Raw genomic sequence first — 18,574 nt, 5'->3', positions numbered from 1 at the left:
TACCCTTGTACTCGGAGAACAGTGAGAAAGCAGTCTTGATTTTTCTTACCATCACAATATGTCAAGGGCAGCGAGCGCACTTTGCCTCTTGATTTCTACAGGCAACGCTGACATGAGCAGAATATTATTAGAAAGAGCTGGAATATTATTAGCATATATATTTCTTTCTTTTCCAAATCTGATGTTTGATTTCTGTTTGGAAATCCAGTGCAGAATGCTACGTGTTTATTAGCAGCACAAGCTTATTGAGAGCCCCAACTTAATGGACGGATTCTGCTTCTCAGAGGTTTTTATACACTAGAGGCAGAAACAATCCTTCATGAAGGAGGAGAGATGATGCAGAGCTGTCAGCTGTACATAAAAATTACCCCCAAATTGCAGAGAGCAGATGGCTGTTAATGGCAAGTGTTTTTAACATAGCTTTATAGTCCCATATTGGGGCATTAACTCGTCTCTCTGTTTTTTAAAAAAAAGTCACTTTGTAAAGATGACACCTTGGCATGACTTGTGTTTTCCCTCTTTGATTTCCATGTCATGTTTTGCTCAGATATGCTTGCCCAATTTTATGCAGTTGATGTGTTCAGCAAGCCATTAGTATATATTCTTTCTGTTTCTTACGTTCTCTGTGATTAGTAACGAAAAAAACAAGTATTTTTTGAAGGACTGCAATGGGTAATTTATTTTTTTTTTTATTGGACTGATTCTGGCTGCAAAGTAAGAAGAAACGCTGCCTGTTTCCACATGCTAAGCTGGTATTTACAGGGCTAAATACACAACACCGAACTTGCTTGGACTAGCAAACGTGATAACAGAAGAAATGGAGAGAAAAATGCGTATGGAACACGCTTAGCTTTTCTATTTTGTTAACTGCAGGTTGAAAGCTAGCTTTTGGGTGATTAAACTTTTCATTTGGTTATTAAGTGATAGACATCTTGCTGAACCCAAGCATGCTGCTGCAAGCACAGGAAGAGTGTTTATTTAAAGCAGACACAAAAGATTGCACAAAGAGACCCTTAAACAAAACACAACTGTCAGCAAAACTAAACAAAGTAATCATGCACAATTTAAGACAGATAGAGGCAGGCAGTAAATTGATGACAGATCCTGAATAATCCTTTAGAAAAGAGTCACCCTGGTGAGCTGGAAATTCTGTTTGTTTGTTGCAGTTTCTTATCATTTGCTGACAGGAAATCTAGGAAAGCTTCCTATTACACCGGTGCGTTCACCAGGATGGGGTTGACACTGGTTCGTTGAGGTGGGCAGCGGTGTCGCCCCGGCGTTTGCTGTGCTTAGGTGTGTGTGTTCCCTGGAGAATTCAGCCTGAAGAGGTGCAGCCCAGCTGGGGTGCTGGAGTCGGTGCCCTGAGGAGGCTGTTTAGCTTCACCGTTGATCTGTGCTAACGGTGTCCGAGCTGCCTTGTGCGTTCAGTGCTCTGTTACAGACTGCCCTTCAGCAGGGGCTGCCAGTCCCACCAAGAAGCTGCGTGATTGTTAAGACGCTCAGCGTGTGCTGGAGCTTTGTGTTACCATGGTTCTGCTACTGAGATTTTTATTCTGAGCTGTCATTAGCAGAGGAGCTTTGTGGGGACCTTGTGGAGTCACTGTGACACTGGGAACCAGAAGATCTTTGCCAGGGCTCTGCCCTACCTTTACTGTATGGGAAAATCATCTCACCTTTCTGTGACTTGATTTTCTTCCTAAGCGAAGGGGTGATTTGTTGTGAGACTTGTAGATGACAAACACTATGCAAATACCCGGTTTTATTTTTTTTTGTGTGGAGTTTTGGACAAGGGGAAAACCACATAGCTGGTGATTACTCTGTAATCAGTTCTTCTCTGTTACGAATAAAATGGCAGTCAGCTTCTTGAAAACCATCCAGCTTCCCTCTTGCTGCCAGTCTCAGCTTCTATTCTTCTCTTCAGAGCCCTTGGCACAGCCATCAACCACACCAGAATTTCACCGGTTGCAACACGCCGCTCCTCTTGGACTGGGGTGAGAGAAGGGCTCCAAGTAGGTGGCAGGGAGGGAGAGAGAAGTTGCTGCAGAGGATGGAAAACTAATAACAAAACAATGCACAAATTATTTTCAACCCTTAAGGAAATGGAGGAGAATGGAGGGGAGGAGGGGACAGGTGGAAGAGTGTAAATCTGAGAGAGATTTGGTAGTTTTTCTAAGAATTGATGCAAAGCAGTTTATGGGGAATTAAGAAAGAGGCGTTTCTTGGTCAAATGGGCTCTGAGGGGCATAGCCAGTAAGAAACTGGGAATCAGAAAAGTAATTGGAACGTTAAGACCTCTGAGAAACCCACTGGACTCGGATCACATCAGCCTCGCTTCCAGAAAAGCAGCTCATCTTGAGCTCATTCTGCCTGGATGGAAAAAACCAAGTCTTTCAGATAATTAACGAGATATTTTGTGTGTGTGTTAACCTAAGCCCCGTCTTCTTTTGTGTTTCCTTTCCAAATTTCAGTTCCAGCAAGTAGCTGATGTGGAAGGAGAGCAGCTATGTTGCATCCTACTGAAACTGAGCTTTATAAAGCAAGATGAAGGCAATAATCAGTGTGTTTCCTTGTTCTGCACTAAAAATAATTGTACAGCTGTCAAATTCTCACTCAGGAAAACAGATCCAGGACACTACAGCAGTGAATGTGTATTGCCCAGTATAACAGCTGTCAAATCACAGAAAACAACCCATGCAGCGCGGGAATAGATCTCAGTGGGTTAGGATAACTCAATTTGTATGTGCACCTTTGTATTTTGTGCTGCTTTGAAAACATCTGCTCCCATTCTATTGATTAGTAGAAGTGGCTGATTTGTGTTTTCCGTGTGTAGGCATGAAGTCGCTTGGTGCAACTTGTATAATAAAAGGAAAGTATCTGTAATGGCACCAATGACCCAAATAATGTAACTTTCGATGGACTGTTCTTGTACTCTTTTAATATTGGCATTTTTAATTAAATGTCTTCTTTTTACAAGTCAGTGACTGAATTGCAATTGTGAAGTAGGCACTATTGAAACAAGTGCTGAAAACTGATCAAAATAAAAGGCTGGGAAGAGTTGCACACACCAATGCTTTGGTTCCAGAGCTTTAAATCAAATTAAGTGGGGGATCAAATTTTCCAGTCACTAAATTCAGTGGAAAGCTCTGTGTGACCTATGCTGCTCTATAGATTTTAGAATCATTAAGAAGCCTAATTCTTCTAATACAGTATAATCTTTTCCTTTTTTTACGCAGTACCACAGGTAGCAGCGTTTTTTACTGGCATTACTTGCAATGGCTGGAGTTGTATTTATTTTTCCAATTCTATTGTAACTCCATGTTCTGTCTTACTCTTTGGAATACTTGGTCAGTTTAAGTAATTGAAAAATGTGATTTTTGAATCAGTAGAGTGTTTATACTATGACTATGATCTTTGTGTACTTTAGAGATATTGCTTTGATAAAGCTCAGGGTATTGCCAGGTTCATTTTTATGGCTAAGTTTTGAAGGATCCTCTTATTTGTATCCATAAAAGTGTTCTTGTCATACCAAATGGGATTCTGTGGTTTCCAATGAGTAATTAACTCAGCATTTCATTGAACTTTTGCTTCCCAGGAAGATTTTGCAGTTGACAAAAAATTTACCCGCCAGCATAAAATTTAAAATAGCAATAAACTATTATATAAGGCCTTTTCATGCATTTAATTTCTTTGTAGTCTAGCAGACACAAAGAGCCCTGGTTCTTGACCATAACCTCCAGTGTCAGGTGGCGCATGAGTTCGAGTGGGGATGTGACAAGAGGCAGCCACAAAGTGCAAGCAGAGGAACAGAAGGACTCAGGAAATGTGTGTCAGGCCCTACAATATGCAGTGACAGCAGCTTGTCAGCTGTTTAACCATAGTTAAAGCCATGGATCTTTTGATAATAAGGCTATACAGACAGGAGCTAGTTGGTTCTTAAATATGTAGGTAGCGTAATAGCATTGTGTGTAATGTAGGAGTACTGCTTATCTTTCAAACACATTTAAATCAGGGGTTGAAAGGCAAAGTAGAAACAAAATTCGTTATCGGGTTGTGTAGCTGTCTGCAGATGCCAATTGCCCGTCGTTTAGGATGAGCTCTCGAGCAGCTTCTGCAGCCTGTGGTAAAGCACAACGTGCATGTAATTTAAAGGTTCTGGTTAATGTTGTTGGTTCGTTACAGTAAATAATACAGAGCCTATTCTGAACTCTAAAACAAAGAACAACACCTGTAGGTGTATGCCAAGCTGGAAGTTTCTGTCAGATGGCAGCAAGAATGTGGCTATTCAAGTCTTGCTGGAGACTTCAGCTAAATCAGACCACAGAGTATCTGAAACTTGGGATCCTGTTCTGCCAGAGCCAATTAGATTCCTTATTTTCTTTTGTGTCCCAATAGATTAAAAGATTTTTATCTAAATAAACCTTGAGAAAGTGTATCCAGCTGCTAACAGGAAATTTAAAAAGAATAGGAGGCTATGGTTATATACTGGTCATTTTACTGCGTCGCTTATTGAGTCCACATCTGAAATTCTAGAAGTCAAATGAATTTTCTGCAACTCATTTCAGTGGATGTTAGCTCAGGCTCTGCAGTATACTTCAAACTCTGCCTGCTTTTATTAGCTCAGTCTTCCTGCCCATGAAGTAATTGTCTGAAGGAGGTGACTGAGGCTGTAAAATACTAACTAATCTCACTTTTTGAACTGTGAATATTTTAGCATAACAAATGATGCTATTCCAGTTTAATTCGGCAGGAAGTTGGAAACAGAAGTCAAATTTCAAGTAATGCTTGTGAATAAGTTGCATACAAAAAGTGATCAGTCGTTATGTACATGGGTTTGAGTTCATGGCAAACATTTGTGTACAATTTAAGTAAAGCAGGACAACTAATTCTAAAATTCTTATATCATAATAATAAAACTCTAAAAATGTAATTATTCTATTGGAAAATGCTAAGAATTATAAAAACATGGGCCAAATTATTTACTGCTGCTGTGGGTACTGCATGTTGGATCACTCGAGACAAAAGTGATACTAGTTAGTGCGGTTCTTATTGTCTCAAAGGAATAATTGCCAAACTCCTTTGAGTTGTAACACCTGAGTATACTTGATCCAGCTTAATTATCTATAAGACAAATTAAAAGCTTTACAGGTAGTTTAAGTAGCTTGGACTTGCCAGGTAAGCTTTGCAGTAATACCCTGTGATGTTACTTAAAGTATGAGATGTTTTTTGTATAGAAAAATCGGGGCTTAAAAAAATATTACTTAGACCACTTATAAAGCTTTCATTGGAACAAAAGGATAATGTCCTTCTCTACTCATACTTAAGCATTTTAGGGGGAGTTTTCCTGCCTGGTATTGCTTGAATGCCCGTGTCACTTATAGAAAAAATGCAAAATGCAGTCAATGACAGTGCAACGGTGACAAGAAGGAACTATCCATTTCATGGTTATTAAGCAACACCTTACTTCAGGGTGAAATATTGTATTGGTAGAACTAATTTTATACAAACACCCTCTCTTCACTCTTGTTCTAAGTGTACCTTAACACAGCCCGGAAGCTTATGCGAGAGAATTTTTCCCTGTGAACCTTAAAAGAGAGTATTTTCTATGCAAAATACACTTAAGTTTATAGGCAGTGTTATTTTCTTGCAACAGTTTGGTACGGAAGGACAAAGTCACTCTGGGAACATCTTGCTGAGGTCACTCTTCTGAAACAGAAAAGGCCAGGGTTGCCACTGATATGAACTTGTTGCCTACACGATTACACCAGCTGCTTGTCAGGAACAAAGCAGGAAAAGGCCCTGCTTCCAAGAACTTGTAGTCAGGAGAGAAAAGGAAAATGTTAAGAGTGCAGCAGGGCTGGAGATAAGACACAAATGCGATTGTGGGGGAGGAGATGCAGGTCCAGTCTAGCACCTCATTTACATGGCAGTCATGTCTTCTGACTGTTTCAATAGAAGTCTGACATTTTGAACAATTATAAATGAATTCTCTAAATAATTTTACATGAGAACTTTGGACATAAGTGTAGCAGCTCTACTGATTTCTAACCCGCCTAAAGGATCTACAGACTGGAGCTAGCTGGAGGCTTTCTGACAAAACAGTTTTTCATCAGAAAGTCAGATTAATTGATACCAAAACATTTTGCAAAAGCATCAGTTTTAGTGACTTTCTGCAAAGACGTGGGATGGGTTCTGACAGGCTTCATGCCTGATTTCATGACTTCTGGTGAGCTGTGAGGTCTCTGGCCCCAGGATAGCCTTGACGTGCTGGATGCCTCTGGAGATCCCTAAAGACCTGGCATATGCCACGGGTGCTTTGAAGGCTTCTGGGCAGCACGCCACGCAACTGGAAGCATAGGAGCCACGCTTCCCAACTTCTGTGGTTTCTCGCTCTCTCATGGCTCCCAGGACTTCAAGCTCCTCCTTGTCACTTTGGTGAGGCTGATAGAGCAGGAGGAACCCAGCAGCACTCGGAGTCATTGCTGAGCCCGGAGCCTTTGAACTGCAGAGCTGATGCTTTCAGTCTCCACAATGTTCTGAAATTATGTAAATGAAGCACTAATTATTTCTGCGAGATTGCTTAAAAAGTTCCCTTCTGTGGGAAATGTCCGTGCCTGTATCGCACAGGGAAGTGTCCTGCCTGTCGCCCTGCCACACGCTTGGGGAATTACCTGCAGACAGGATGGCAACAGCCTTGTGACTCCCAGACCTTAGGCTGCAACAGGACTGTCCTGCAGGTACCTGGGGCGAAGCTCAGGGCAGCTGCGGGCTGTGCTTTGGACTGGAGTTGGTGTATTACATATCCCAGGCGAGCAGCTGGCTCCACTGACATTGAAATGGCACTTATATTCATAATATTTTCATTGCACAGGGAAGTCTTTCTTTGAGACTACAGTGCATATATTACCTGTTGTGTGTACAAACAAGTAAAACTTAAAGACATACATTTATCTGTATAAATGTCACTTTTGGCACAATACAGGATCCACAGATCCTTCCCACAGATGTCAACTTCAGATGAGCTGTGATAGTTTCTTTGTTAGGTATTACATATGTTCCTGAAATGCTCTCCTTGTCGTGAAGAATGGTTATGATGTGGATTCTGAAGTGGTCTTCCTAAAACCTCAGTATTTTAAGGAACCTAAATAGCTGTGTTGTCATAGACGCCGGGGAGTGCTGTAGAACTATGGGCTTGAGTGCAATGAAGGACAAGGACTAATTTCAGTAGTTGAAGGCCCTGGAGAGTCCTGGAGGGCAAAACCAGTCATTTGATCTATGTTGTGAGTCTGTGTAATGTGCAAGTGTGTGCCTTTGTATGGGTGTGCACTTCAGAATGACATTTCCTTTTACAATGCAGAATTGTAGACACATGCAAGGGGCCACAGGGGGAGAGTCTGAAAAATATAAACTGCCCACAAAGTTATCCCATGCTTGCTGACTTATGGATCATGGATCATCAGTGAAAGTTAAATTCCTGGCTGCCATTTGGTGCCTTTGGCAGTTTTCCTATAGGTTTCTAGCGGTTCACATTTTGATGTTTGCTGAGAGCGCTCAAGGGTTTGCCTGTTTCTCCTGATGTGAAATCACTGGAGTCAGAGATGCAGAGGTAAAATAGGAAAAGGGTCGAATGTTGGTTGCTTCTGAGAATTAATTCCACACTGCCTTTCCGAAGGTTCAGTGGTTATGAGCTGCAGTGCAGTGGCATGACGGACTGGTAAATATCACTTACTGAGCCCATCATTCATTGCGGAAGAGGACCTGGACCATGCAAATTGGATGATGCTGTGTTTGAAAACCAGACAGCCCATAATTTTAATCTGTTAAAAAGGATTATGAATGACATCGATGAAATACAGTGTCAATTCTTTGCAAGATGCTTTTTCTCTGTAACAGCATCTGGAAGCAGAGCCCACCAGCAGGCACTGAACGCCTACTCTGAGGCTTTCACCAGCTTTGATCTCCTTTCAGGACTGAGCCTAAAACAATGTCTCGTTGGAAACTAAAGATCCAGAGCTGCTTTGCTGTGCAGAGAGTTAAACCTTCCCACGCATGTGTTTATTAATGTGAACAAGCTAATACAGCTGTATTAACATCATAATGTTCAGAAGCCTTTAAGCTGCCAACAAACTTACTTGAAGATAGTCCAGTGCTCCCTGGAAGCGCTTCACTTACTATTTGTTTTTGTAGCAAAGTCACTGTTATGGTGTTAGAAGAGGATATTCAGTAGTTTCAACTTTAGTTGGCAGATATTTTAAAATAATATAAAATACAATTTTTATAAACCGGTAGGAAGAAAATTCAATTCAAAGCCACCATTTTCTCCTTACCAAAGTCTGCTGCTCAGGACGATGGAAAGACCACTCACTTTTCCTACTCAGCAGACTTGATAAGATGTGTTAAAGACTGTCTGCAAGCAATGTCCTGTTAGATGCAGCACTTCCAAGAGGAAGGGTATCTAAGTTGTGATTAGGTTAATGAAAATCTGTTTTGCAGAAGTTAAGAAAACACCTGAAATGTAAGCATTGAGTACATCTAGTAATAATGCCCCTTTTCTGGTATGTTGTTATCTGTATCTTTAAAAATATCAGATACTGATGTTTGAAGTCAGATTAAAAAGGTAGAAAGAAAAAAGAAGCAAAAAAAAAAAAAAAAACTGAATAAGCAACAGAGTCCCAGTTCCCTAGTGTTCCCTTAATTAATGTTATATTCCCTAAACTGTACTCTGGGCTTGTCGGCACACCATCTGAAAGTGGAGTGTTTCCAGTGCCAGCAGGACCCAAGTCAGTGTCATAGAAATTGATGTGAGCTCTATATCACCCTGATACTCTTCTGTCCCTTGGAGGGATTTGGGGATAGACAGTTATTAAGTGTGACTAGGAACTGAAATTTAAGGAGTGATCAGTTCAATGGCTACTTTTTGCCAGAGGCATGGTATGTAGTTGGTTGACCCAGGCAAAGAAAAAGCAAAACCCACCCTGACAGCACGCGCTATAGCAAAGTACAGAATTTCTATGGTGACTAAATCCTATCCAAAAGCTCCCTGATAATTAAAAGGTATGCTTCCATTGCCAATCTGGTGTATTAATAGTAGTCTATTAAATATACCTTTCCAAATTAATTTAATTAGGTATGAAAATACTGACTGCTCTATCACCACGTTTAAGATCCTTTCTTGCAAACATTAACTCGCATAAATATGTCATTCAAATCCACGTCACTACTGAGCATGAGTAAGGCTGTGCATGAAGAAAGTTTTTCTGGGTAAGACCTGTAGCTGTTTTTGACTGGGAGGTATTGCCAGGATTTGTAAGTGTGAAGTACTGGTAGGACACCAAATACATAGAGATAACTTCTTTCCAGAAACACCTGTTGTGGGTGTTTTATTTGAAGTGGGAAAACTGGTAAACATGACCTGAGGGAACCTGCATCTGGTTTTATGTGGGTGACTCTAGGAGAAATCAAGCACTTATTATAGAGCTCGTAGAAACCTCTTCAGCCACCTGCTTCTCTGATACGTAATTGTCCATTCATGTGCAGATCTGAAGGTTTTTCATACTTTTTTTACAATTGCTTTATTTTCAACTTTTTCATCATTTCTGGGTCATGTAACTTTAATCATACTCAGGCTGAGAAAGTCACATTCCGCCTCTTCTGCCCCAAGTGCTGTTGGGGTGCTGGCTGCCTTCTATTTTGGCTTATCCAGCTGACAGGCTGGAGGCTGTGGACTTTCTCTGAAGGTGCTTCAGACCTAAACCAACAAAGCACAATAAAGGAACAACATCATCTGTTTGCATGACTGATTCTTGTGGGACAGGCAGTGAAACAGCTACGTTACACAATAGTTGGGAAAGCTGATTAGCCGTGCCCAGGCAGGAGCATCACGTTAGCGTGACTGTTGTTTTTAGGATCTGAGATAGCTGCGAACGAGTTGTGCAGAGATTGAGTCATGTTTCTCTGCTTGGCTCCGCCTTGTACTGTGCAGACACACCTGGTTTTGCAAGGAATTGCTGCCTGTCCCCGGTCGCGCAGCACAGCTCTACCACAGGTGCTGTACTTGCATGACCTCTGGTCTCCATCAGTGCCTCACGCTGCAGTTCATCAAACCATTCTGTGGCGAGCACTCCACCAAATTTCTTGCCTTCTGTAAGAGCCTTGAACAAGTTCTTAAAACAGCTTGTGAACGGGATTATGCAGGTTGTGCCTCTTCCTCTAGTCAGCCTTACTTGTCAGCATCTTCTGTTTGGGATGACTCAGTTTTTAATAATATTGCATAACTTCCAAGATTAATGAAAAAAATAAAAAGAAACCAACCAGGAAAATGCATCTTCAAACACAAGCTGTGTTATTCCTGGATTTGGCGAATCCCCTCTGTCCATACAGGATTCCTGCAATCAGTGATAAGACTAACTTAACATATAGACTTAAGAGCAGAGAACAAAATAGACATCGTGGCAGATATGTCAGTAGGAAACATAGAAGTTCAAGTGTTATCAGCGCTGGCTTATCTGCAGCGTGACGTGCAAGCATCCAATTGCTAGGTTATTTCTGACTGATACGTGTCATGTATTGCATCATTTTAATTGCTAACACTCAGGCGTCTGCACTTGCTTTCCAAGAGGCAAACGGCAGAGCCGGGTCTGGGCCTTGGAAGAACAAGTCACTGCCTACTGCAGCTGCCTGCCAGGTCTGCCTGGGGATGAGGAGATGATGATCGGCTGTTTTGGCTTGTGCGGCCCTTCCTGCCGGCGTGGGGAAGGGATGGAAGGAGTGGCAAGGTGGAGTGGTGGCACTCCACCTCAGCAATGGCAGGGAGTGAGCCGTTCTCTTTAGAGCTGTTCTGCTGCCCTTGGCCCTTCTTCTCCATCGACTTCTGCCCTGTAAGAGGCCTCATTGCCTCCTCTCATCCCCCGTGACCCAAGGAGTGGGGTGCGGGAGCCTATGGAGGTCTGCCTGTCTGAGAACTTTTCTAGACAGCCTGTCTTCTGAACGAAAATGCTTTTCCCAATTATTCCTTTAGAAGGGTGTTATTCCTTTAGAAGGTGTTTTCTGCTGGCTTGTCTTTGGCAGTTAAATTTGACTTCTAATTGCAAATCGATGTCTGTTGTCCAAGTTGCTCTGAGAGTAAAATTGCTTACTGGGTCAGCGTTCTGTCATAAAACCAGGGCTGAGAATAAATCTGAAACAATGAGAGATACTGGTGAAAAAACACACTATTAGCAATTAAAATAAAATGAACCTTGAATTCATTTAGGTCCTTTAATATTAGAGCAGGAGCTTTCCTTGCACTTTCAACCTTTCATCATTTTCACTTGAATTCTCTGCTCAGGAGCTCTTCAAGTTTTCTTTCAGCTTGGTATTTTACTTCCACCAAGAAGCATACAGATGTAGGGAGGTGACATTTGTACTACTGCCACTGGCAGAACTGGATTTTCCAGGAATAACTGATCAAAACTGATTTTATTTCTGGGTAGGTGTAATGACACATCCATATTTTTCTCTTGGGAATGTATTAACTATTTCCCCTGGAATAAGTAAACACAGTGTGGTGGGTTGGCCTGTCTAGCTGCCTGCCACCCACCGGGCTGCTCTTCCACTCCCCTCCTCGATAATAAGATGGACACGCTTGTGGGTTGAGATAAAGGCAGGAAGATCACTTACCAATTACCCTCATGGGCAGAACACACTTGCATTGTTGAAAATTAATTTAATCTATTGCCAATGAAAATAGAGTTGGTTGGTGAGAAACCAGCCTCCACAGGCTGCAGTCCCTCAGGATACACCTGCTCCAGCGTGGGGGCTGCTGAGGAATCCGTGTTCCAGTACCTGGATCTCCTCCTCCTCTCTTCCCTCTGAGCTTGGTGCTAGCAGGGCTGTTCCTCACACGTTTTTCCCTCACGCCTCACCACCTATGTGGGGTTTTGCCCACCTTTAGATGTGTTTCCAGGGAGGCACCAGCACCTTTCCCCGGTGGGCTCAGTGGTGGGGCCATTGGGGAGTTGGGTGGGACCAGCGGTGTCTGGCGTGGGGTGGTGCTGCCCTTTCCTCACAGCAGCCCCTGCAGCCCCGGCTGCTGAAACCTGGACCCTGACACCCAGTATATGAGGATGCCGGAGAAATTGTCCAAAAGTTCGGAATGCCAAACTCTAAAGGTATCTGTTCATTAATTACGCCTGGTCTAGGGCTCCTGCTTACATTTATGGAAATCTGGTCTTCATAACCATCTCCAAGAACATCTATTTGTTGCTAGCTATATGTAGTATGGGGGAGCTAAGAGAAAGATGGGATGACCCGTGTGTGCTGGGGGGGCTGCAGGGACCCCATGTGTGGGGCCCGAGACGTGGAGGAGTGTCCTTGTGCCAGAGAGGCTTTTAGCAACTCTTCCTTTTCTCTGTGAGTGTGAACACGCTGATGTGAGAGTCTGTGATTCAGCTTTTTAGCCTTACTAAAGGCTCTTAAAAAAACACTGTGCAAAATAAGGCAGCACAATGTCAATGACCTTCATGCTGAAGACAGCGTTTCCCTATTTTGAGGGTAATTATCCTGTTCTGGAAGCTCCTGAGGGGTTTATCGCCTGCTCTGGTGATGTTCAGAGAGTTTCTGCGCGTGCACTGCTCTTAATTCTTTTGAGGTTTGAAGTGATACCTGGAGTGATCTGAACTTAAACTTTCCTTTGGTCTATAGATTCTTTCAAGTCGATAACCCACATCTTATTCCAGGTTGTGCAGCCTTAGGTCCTGCTTCTGGGTCCTCTTTTGCAGCTTTCGATCCTGCTGCTGGCTGTGGGGCAGCTGTGATAGATCTTTTTACTTTCCCTGTACCCTGTGAACCCCATTGTGTTACAGACCCACCACTACCCAGCCAGGGGCTCTGCAGCAAGCACGCCAACGAGGTGCTTTGGGGCTTTCTGCCTTTCTATTGAAACCTACAGGTTGGGATGACACAGAACGTCCAGTCAGAAGTGGAAAGGACAGAAGTGAGCAACAGAACAGCAGGAAACTCTCTGTCAAAAATGTGTGGTTAATCCAGCAATTGGATGCTGAAGCAGGTGAAACAGCCCTCTCAGCAGCAAGTCTACCTTGGCTTTGTTGGACTTGTGAGTCAGGGCTCGAACTACTGGCAAGATCAGCAGTAAATATGTCACTAGGCAGAGCTTGCTCTCGGTGGACTGATGGTTACTCCCTCGCTGAAGATGAACCATGCCGACGTGGGCTCATTGCCCAACATTACTTGGAGAAAACAGCTACAAAGCAGGATAATTATGAATGATGTATTGCTATGAGGTAGTTATAGACTTCCTGAACGCAATGGCAATGAGGAATCTTTTGGTGTGCTGGTTTCTGTTCTGGTGAAGTTTCTAAAACAGTGGCTGAGCAACTGGAGGGGTACTGAGAGCATTATGTAGCTATGGTGTATTTTCCCTCCTCTTGCTGTGCCTGATTCTTTGAGGTATTTTACTGCATTACGTTTATCGAAAGCTTTATTTCATCAAGTGCAGCAAAGAATTGCACTCCTTCATGTACACAGTGGAGCTCAGTAGGAAACTGCACGTACCATAGATTAAGGATCACTGAAGTGTACAAAACACTGCATATAGAGTATTTGAATACTAAGGTGGCTGTAGAAGATTGCTTACTCATCTGGATATTTACTGTTTCTCTTGCCTCCCTATCTTATCAGCATTATCTCTTGTTTGCACAGTCTTACTTTTATTGTGTCATTTTCTTACCACCTACTACCTCTCCTTTTCCAACCTCTGAATATATTATATATTTTTTTTTCTGTAAACTAAAGCATTGCCCTCTCCTGAATTTGCATATTCTCATTTGATATTTTGGATTTGGATAAGGAACTTGTATCCCATAGTATTGAAATGCTGCAAGGTTACAAACTGTTATTGCGGTTCCCCCTCTTACATAGGTTAGAAGTTGGATTTCAAAGATGGTCCTTTCACTGGTGTGGACGCATATTCTGCTCTTGGTACTGGTGCAAATGCTCATAATAACAAGTCATTTATGGTCACAGTCTTAAAAGAGCTTTCTGCTTTTTCATTAGCTATTTAAATGTGATAGCTGGTGGTATCCAGCAACCATAACGGGTGTTTCGAATCCGTTTGAAAATTTTCCTTTGAATACTTTCCTTTTTCATGGAGGCATTATGAGGCAGTTGGAAGTGACGGCTACAATAATGATGAACTAATATAAATGATGGCATCTTCAAAATCCTGAAATAGATTTACACAGTTCAGCAAGGTTCCCTCTTGTAGCCGTTCATTGTGAGAGTATTAAAACTTAAAAGACTTAAGAGGCTGTTATGAAGGCAGAACAAAACCAGCATTTTTCAAAACAGGAAGTAAAGCAGAACAATTACTATTTAATGATACTGGAATTGGAAAATGTATGATGAAGCAGGGGTGTCAGTTTTACTGTGGAGGTTGCTACTAGGGCAGGATGCGTTTTTTGGCAGAGTTTACCCAATTGCTGTTTTTCTGCTTATATATCTATCCTGGTGATATGAAACAATTCCTATAAAAGCTAATCCAGTTCTTGGAATCCCCCATCTCTCCCCCCCTTCACTAGTCTCAGGCTTGTTCGTGGCATTGCTTCAGTTTTTATGCTTCAAAGCCAGCAAGATGGTTCTCTCAACATATCAGCATTCCGCAGCCCTTTACAGGCCAGTTACTGCCACGGGATGGTCCTCATTAGGTGAAATAACCCCGAGGTTGTCGCTGCTTTGCAGCATATCCTCTGACAGTGCCGCCTTCACTTAAGCAGCCGTGGTTAAGAATGGGTTTTTTTACTGCTTTGAAGATCATTACATCAAATATCAGTCAAACCAATATCAAAATTTCTTAGCACAATTGGTGACTGGAAAGACAGCACTGGACCCCAACTTCCACAAGAATAAAATATCTTTATGATTTCCTAATAAACTCATCCAAATTAACATCAAGAATAGCTCCGTATGAATCATACACGATCTCTTATTTTTCTTGTATTTTCTCTCCTTGTAACCTAAACCTCTAAATTTAAATTTTGCCTGCAGTGAGGTATGTTATACCAAGCACTTGATTTAAAGATTGTTCATTTTCCATGGTAGTTTTGAAAAACAAATCTATTTTGAAATCCTTCTGCATACATTAGCTTATATGATCTGCATCTCGCTGTACTTACTGTCCATTTGCCTGGGGCATTTACATAGAAAGAAGTTCCTTAAAAGCACATCCATACCATCTTCCAATCTCCTAAAGTTATAATCCTTTGCATATGACATTGCCATTTGGTGCGCAGATGATGATGACATCTCCAGCAGAGGCCTGGCTTCAGTTGGGGAATCAATGCCATGAGCAGATGAGGTCTTGGAAGACAGCTATTCAGCTTGAGTGGGAATTTCTATAATAAAGATTGACAGATGAGAAAATATAGAGATTCAGGGTACGTGGTGTATGAGCCAAAAATTCTATTTGCAGGCAAAGTGTACCATGATTATCCATTTCTCTTTGAAACATTCTGTAGGTTAAAAAATACTTTTTATTCAAAACGATATGGATTTTGAGTATTCTGAGTATGCTAAGCTGTTCAGGAAGGTGCTTAACAGTGATGTTCCTGTACACTGCTGCATTGACATGGCCCCACCTGATTAACAGGGCTGGTAATGTGGCCATTGGCATTTTTCCCTTTTGGATGGCCAATGCTTTTGTCCCTTTTGCCTCTTTGTTGCAGCTTTTCTTTACTGGATCTTTTTCCGTTTACACTTCAGTCTTGGTTCTTGTAGCTCTGTGTTTTTTTCCAGAGCAATATTTTATAGTCCAGATATTTACAAAGCATTTCTAGAGGTTCAGCGTGCTCTTTAAAAACCATAGCCTGCTTAGATCTGGTGGAACCCTTAGGGGGAAAAAAAGACTGTTTGTCAAGTTTATTTTCAAGAGAGCAAAGACTTGCAGTGAATATTATTGTGAGATTGAAATGTAAATGTCCATTGCCTCTCTTTAATCCCCTGCAAGATATTGAACTGTCCTTTACATTATCTTTTGCCTGGGTGTATAGGAGTTGGGAATTTGCCAGCTCTTGGAGGGAATTGCCTTAGCTTAAATCAGAACACCTAACTGATACTAGATTTTTCATAAATCTGGCAGTGAAATACACCCACCTCCAGAAAGCAGCAGATTTTTCTTCATTGTCACCAGGCTCAGTGACTGTCTCTTGTTTAGTGAAGAGACAAGCCAGACTTGCTAAAAAAGTTGTGATATTTAGCAGCATTAGTTGTAGTCAATACATCACCTCGCTGCTTTGCTTTCTGCCTTCGCTGACTGACAAATGACGGAGTAGTACAAGCAATGTGTAACTTGGCTCTGTTTGTTTTGATAAGGGCAGGATCCAAGTGGTTTTTTTTAGCACAATACAAACCAAGAAAAGGAGGGTCAGTGGAGATTTGCCACTTCTCTCATGACACCTGCCATCCTGGCTTGTGCTGCTCTACTATTCCCATTTCAGGAGCTCGTGCTATTTGTGAAAATGAACTGATTTACCACTGTCATGACACAATCCAGGTATTTTATTTAGAGGTGGATGCAATAGTGTGTCCTAAACATAAGCTCTGTTTTGTATATCAGGAACACAGACAACAAAACAAAGTTCCCAGCCATGGTAAGATCCAAGAGGTATCTCCACAGTCCTGCTAGTCAAGCCTTAATCCAGACAATAACAAGCCGTATTATATTTGTTCAAACCTTGGGCAGGTTTGCGTAAGATCTGTTAGTTGAGGACAAAAAAAAAATTGGACGTTTTTATGTTTGCTGCTGACTGTATTGAAAGCCGCTGAGTAAAGAGCCCTCCAGAGAGAGTTTGTAGAAGGACAGAATGGGTTAAAAAGGAGAGGTGTTGGTATGCCTGACACTGTCTTTTGCAAAAGCAATAGCTCTGTTAACCTGTATGAGGAGCTATGCTGGAGGTTAGGGGGGCAGAGCTCTAAAATGAGCTCATTCAACAAGGCACGAGTCACAGAATTCAGGAAAAATGATGTTAGTAGAGACCAGTGTCTCATTTTGACTTCTGTTCTATGGCCAATCCCACTTCTGATTTGAAAATTTTAGGATGAATTTTAGGATAGTGAGGGAAGGATCCAGCTTATTGCTTGCAGTGTTGTAAGAATCTCCTGTTAACGAAGGTCTAAACCTACACTTTGTTTTCTGTACTGGGAGGTTGTTTTAATGTAATTATAGGGTTAGATTTAGGATTAAGCTTTGGCACCGTGGTCCTGAAGGACTCCAAGGATTGTTTTTTCTCATGTGAATTAATGTTCGCTTTGGGTTTCAGTCAATTTTGGCACAAATCAACCTGATTTTGGAAAATCATAGTTCAAGATTCCATTTTTTTGCTGGATTCTGGAGTGTATTCAGAAACAAGAGGCAGCTGGTATGGACAAGTGCTCATGTCAGTGGTCGCTGAGACTGGGAAATAGTTCCCTGGGTGCATCTCAGGATATAGCTAAAGGTTTTGTAGGTGACTTCTTTTTTTGTTTGTTTGTTAGTGTTTTTTTGTTTTGGTTTTTTTTGGTTTTTTGTGGGTTTTTTTTTTTTCGTGCTAGCTGACAAGGTAAAAATATCAGCTTCTCCGCATCCAATCTAAGGACTTTACCGTGCTCATTCCTATCTCATCAGATGATCTTACCCCAAGGAAAAAGTGAGGAACCAAGTGACAGCTGTGCCTTTTCAAAGTCATAAAAGAGGGAAATTTACGTGTATGTACTTATTTACTTTCTCTATTCTATATTTTATGCTGAGACTATGAAGCCTATTGAACTTCTTTTTTGAGCCCTTAAGGTATGTTCAATGTCACTCAGAGATCAAAGCTCCAGAGCTGAAATGGAAAGAGAACAACCAAATTGCACTTAAAGGTTAATAAAATAATGCTTGTGTTTTCTGTTGTCACAGAATACTAAAAAGAAAAACATTACCTTCATGTTTACAAAGGCAAACAGAAAACAGAGAAATGTGAAGTCGTCTGTGATTAGCTTAGCCTTTGTTCTAAAAATGATACAAACTCGTGTTATATCAGAGACAGGATGGGCTCTTAAAGCTCTACTTTTTTGTTTTGCCAGATATTAAATGATCTCAGTGGCCACTGATAACTCTATTGTACTTGTTGAGAGTTTATTACTTCTAATTTAAAACTAAAGGTTTAATCTAATACGAGAATTTCCTGTCTTTATTCTCTGGGAATTTGGTTGGCGTTGTATGAGTAAAGCTGGACGCTGCCTTCCTTACGCTGCACAACTTCGCTGTGCTTACAGTAGGCACAAAGAATCAGATCAGTGGGGTTATAACCACGCAGCAGAATTGCATGAATATAACCAGCTCCTTCGACTCACATGGCTGAGTTTATCTTTGATCTCGCTCTGTCCTCAAAGCACAGATTCAGTTCTGTGGGTGTAACTGAGAAGGGAACAGAGCTTGTAATTTGGAAGCTATACAGTGTGAAAACAAGTTAAAATTCCAGCAGACTTATTAGTTCTTTCAAAGTTTTATCTTTCTCTGATGCATACTGAGCATGGTACGGCAGCTAAACATTTCCTTCTTATG

The sequence above is a fragment of the Cuculus canorus genome, chromosome 12 (assembly GCF_017976375.1).
Source record: "Cuculus canorus isolate bCucCan1 chromosome 12, bCucCan1.pri, whole genome shotgun sequence".
NCBI classification, from domain to species: Eukaryota; Metazoa; Chordata; class Aves; order Cuculiformes; family Cuculidae; genus Cuculus; species Cuculus canorus.
Note: the sequence above shows the minus strand (reverse complement) of the source record.